This window comes from Rutilus rutilus (genome assembly GCF_951802725.1).
Source record: "Rutilus rutilus genome assembly, chromosome: 4".
NCBI classification, from domain to species: domain Eukaryota; kingdom Metazoa; phylum Chordata; class Actinopteri; order Cypriniformes; family Leuciscidae; genus Rutilus; species Rutilus rutilus.
In genome coordinates, this window is record NC_140212.1 from 38,136,883 (window position 1) to 38,141,502 (window position 4,620).

At 39.1% G+C, this 4,620-nt stretch overlaps 1 long non-coding RNA gene across 1 annotated transcript; it reads left to right on the forward strand.

Moving 5' to 3' along the window:
• Window positions 1-1,814: 1,814 nt before the first annotated feature.
• Window positions 1,815-2,570, forward strand: LOC311289263. Its single transcript, XR_014627094.1, has 3 exons — window positions 1,815-1,981; window positions 2,118-2,149; window positions 2,250-2,570. It is a non-coding gene; the product is annotated as an uncharacterized lncRNA (long non-coding RNA).
• The last annotated feature ends 2,050 nt before the right edge of the window (window positions 2,571-4,620 follow it).

Genomic DNA, 4,620 nt, shown 5'->3' on the forward strand with positions numbered 1-4,620 from the left:
TCTTTGATCCAGCCAAGGTATCTGGTTTAAAACCTGATATTAAGAATTATGTCCAAGTTGTCCCTGCTTTGAGCAAGGTGTCTGCAGAGGAGTGGCATCGCTACATCTGTATGGACAAGAGTGATACAGGCGAGGTTAGTGCAGTGGAGTGGTGGGCTGCAAGGGAAGATCGAATGCCAACACTTGCCCCACTGGCTGCACTGTACCTACATCTCCCCACTACTTCAGTGGATGTGGAGAGACTTTTTTCCCACTATTCTTCTCTTCTGACACAGCACAGACGAAGCCTAACCGAGGACAATGTTAAGATGATGCTGATTGCCAAATTCAACAGCAGAGACTCAAAATAAGCTCCAAACTCCACACACATTCAGTAGCTTTTCTGACGTCAAATGTTTTTTTCTGATGCTAAATTAGTAGTAAAATAGTAAATTAGTGTTTTTTAATATGAATGTATTTATTAATATATTTATTTAATTATATTTTTATGTATTTATGTATTTAATGAACTGTTCTGTAACTGATTATCACACAGTATTTATTTATTTATTTAATTTAATTTATATACTTTATTTTAATATTGATATTTATTTTGCCCTATTTTTAAATTATATGCAATTGCTTGTTTAATGTTCTGTGCACCATACAATTTTCTCCACTGTTTAGTGGATGGACAATAACATAGATCAAATGTTCTTTTTCTATTGGTATTTGTATTGTAAACCTTAAATAAAAATTAAGAAGTGAATATTTAATATTTTATTTTGTAATATTTTCAGTTCCAATACTCTAAGATCTGTTTAAAGGTGCAGTGTGTGATTTGCAAACTGCAAACAGCCAGTCACTGACGGCCTATCCCTCCGTTTTCAAACTCGAAGGAGAAGCTACGGTGGCCGACGTAAGACAAAAGATGTCGTAGCAGCAGAGAGTAGCAAGTCAAGCAATGAGGTTTCTTTAGCGCTGTTTGTTCGCTGTCGGCTACGGTAGAAACATGACGTCACGATTTGTCGACCTTCATAGAAGGGTGGTGCCCGCGGTTATGTAGATATAAATGACTCATTCTAAGGTAATAAAAACATAACGTTTCATTAAGTAAGGTCTTTATACACCACTGAAAACATAGTTATGGATCTTACATTGCATTTCTGTCAATAGATCCTCAGAAATATTACACATTGCACCTTTAACACATTTAAAACCATTCCGCATAATTCCGCAGATTTTCCCAAAAATTCCGCACAGAAATCACAAAAAAAGTCCGCAGATTCCGTGCGGGCCTGGTCATCAGTAATCACGCCACCGGCCTCACGTCGTTCCCCCGGGCCCTAGTCTCGTCCTGCTCGCCACTTTGTTAAATTTCTGCATTTCTGAGTGAACACCGCTGGTTCACTCACTATTTTTAAGTGTACTGTCGATCACGTGATATGACGTTCGGTTGAAAAATCGATCCAAGATGGCTACCCTCTCGAGCGACGTGGTATCAAGCATGAAACAACTTGTAAGTAAACCAAAACACTTCAAAACTACTTTGCTTGTTGTAATATTGTAAGAATATCATATTACACGTGATATTTGACTGTTAGACGAGGCTATTTATAAGTTGCAAGCGCGGTGCCGCGGACGCGATTGCCGCCAGTCCACCTGCTAGGCACAGAATATCCTGTGTACTGGCAGGGCAATAATGTTAACGTTAGTCAATAACTCTTTTCAGCAAGCGATAGTCCTTCTGTTTTTGAGTGTGTTGCTGCTGTTTGTGTTAAGCACCCTGCTCTGGTAAGTTCAATGTGATGTTATTCCTACATGCACCCAAATGAGCTAGTGGCTAAAGTTAGCAGTTACGTTAACTTTTACTCAAACAAAGTTAAGGTTATGGACATAATAGTTACCGAATGAACTATGCAAGTTTTTATTAAACCTTTACAAACGTCTTTTCATTATAGGTTTAAGTGGAAGGAGTGCAGTGAGCATCCCCAAAATCAAGGTGACTCAAATGTTAATTTAGGCTGTAGCTGCTAACTATTTTTCACCATTTCTTTTATTTGGAGCCTAATTCATTAGCATTTCAAAGTCTCTTAAAAATTAAATATCTTGTTGTCTGTTTTTGTGTGCATGTGCAGACCTACATTGTCACCAGAGAGCAACTTTATCGGTAAGTTACATTCACTTGAAATTTTGCATCATTAATTTGTCATTCTAGAGGTTGATTGCATAATTTGACTGGTTTCATATTGATTGTTTTATCTGTGCAGGTGAAGGACTTCTTGGGGAAATGGCCGGCTCTTCGGATTGAATCACAGGTAAAACAGGCTCACTTCTCTTTTCTGCCACTCTTCACACATATTTCTATGCCAAATTTTTAATATGTATCACATTCAAATGGAACAGCAAATGCCACTATTCACTGTGTGTAAGAACTATCACTTTGCATGTGACCATGTTGCTCAACAATGTATTTTAACGGAACATGTTGCATCACAAATGTGTTTTCTGTTGCAAATCGAGTATTAGTCTTTTTATATAATTATTTTTGTATTTTTGTTTTTGTAGCTTTGTGCTGAGTTCCAACGCATCACAAATAGAGGTCGACCGATATGGTTTTTTTCAGGCCGATGCCGATGCCGATCTTTTGAAATCCGGGTCGGCCGATGGCCGATAAATGCTGCCGATTTATTTTGGCCGATATTTGGCTGATTATGTGCTTGTTTTTAACCTCTATTTGAAAGATAAAATGTAACACAAATAAATACTTAAGATAGACAAGATTTCTCAACAAAAACATTTATTGAACACTTTACCAATCTGCACTTGTACAAAAGACAAAAAGAACTTGAGATATGTTTGGTAATTGTACCTGAATGAATTGAAAATTAATTTGCTACATTTCAGATTAATATATTTGTTTTCCTTAACATTTGAATTAACAGTAACTTAAACACTTTGCAGTTTGAATGATGTCCTGATAAACAAAATGACGGAGTATGTTTTTATGTTTCCACTGTTCGATCTCGATCGCGCCCGCGCCTCACACACACACACACGCGCGCGTTTGCACACAAATATAAGTAAACACTTTGCGACTTTAAACACACGCGACTTTTCGATTTCGATCGCGCCCGCGCCTCTCTCTCTCTCTCTCTCTCACACACACACAACGCATTGCAATCTTTACATCGCAGCCGGAGCTATAAGCGGAGCTACAGATTAGGTGTCCCTAAAGAACCCGCGTATCTAACAGTAGTTCCGCATTACTTTGCACGCGAGTTTTATTTATTTTTATAGCGTGTATTCTCCGTGGAAATTTATACACCGAACCGTGACGCCTGTACCGTTTCGGTTCAATACGAATACATGTACCGTTCCACCCCTAGTCTACAGTGAAATACAGTCACACATTACACTACTGTTTGGCCAGCATTTTAACCGTGTTTAATCCAGCTACTAGCTAACGGAATGTTAAAGTTAACTGCTGACTAGTGTCAAGTGCAGCGAAGCGATGTTTCTGTTATTCTAACGTCCGTTTTCAGAGCATCCAAGAGAAGCACAGGCATAACAGTAGCACTGATATGAAGCACAGAAATGCGCGTTGATATTCGGTCCGGTAAATAACGGTCGTTAAGGCACCAGTGCCGTATTAGCACTGGGTCTGTCTGTAGCTACCCAACCCTAGCAAAGCAAAGCCAGTCCTTCACTAGCATATAGTTGGTCTCTTTTTTTTATTACTTACTTCTCTGCATTGAGTGACAACCCTCTCAAATATAAGACACACAAACAGAACAAATAAAAGTCTCAGATTCACTGTCTGTAAATTCTTGCTTACTTATTGTGACATGATCGCAACCCTTCTGCTGTGCTAATGCAACCTCAACTACGCTATCAATTTCAAAGTAGCCGAACGTCATGTCGCCTATTCATGTTTTTTCTCTAAGTTGGCAGTAACATATCAAAAGTTTTTAATTAAATATAAAGGAGTTTTCTCCAAGGAACTTAGCTCCTTCCTTAAGCACTGGATGAGGTCTGCTCACTCTGCTGGAGAATGACTCTAGGCGCAGCATGCGTCGAACGCGTGTTCCACAACAACAACACTAGGCTGCCCACAGATGCGCCTGCCTAATAATCGGCTTGATACACTTGGATATTGGCCGATGCCGATTATGTTAAAAATGCAAAAAATCGGCCGATCAATCGGCCGACCGATGAATCGGTCGACCTCTAATCACAAACGTCACCATACGGAACCAGTTCTATGCTGTGCTTGACCAACATACACCTGCACTGGTGGCCTTGTATAGGCAGAAAGCGGCACGAACCGGAAAGATATCAGAGGCGCTGCGTGACATCTTAAAGATTTATGAACGGATATGTTTTGTCTCTTATGTTTACTGTGATGGCCAACTTATTCAAAAATAAGTGATTCAATAAAACAGAAAATTCAGTTTTGTGGTTCTTGCAGATTGTGAATCCACTTAAACGCTTTTTAATTTCAAACTTTACAGGAATCTGTAAGGTGCCTCCATAATTCAGAGAACAACCCACACAAATACGATCCACAATCCGGGTAAGACTGCGTATTGTATACTGTAAATGTTAGTTTAATCTACTACTATATGGATTTGAAATACC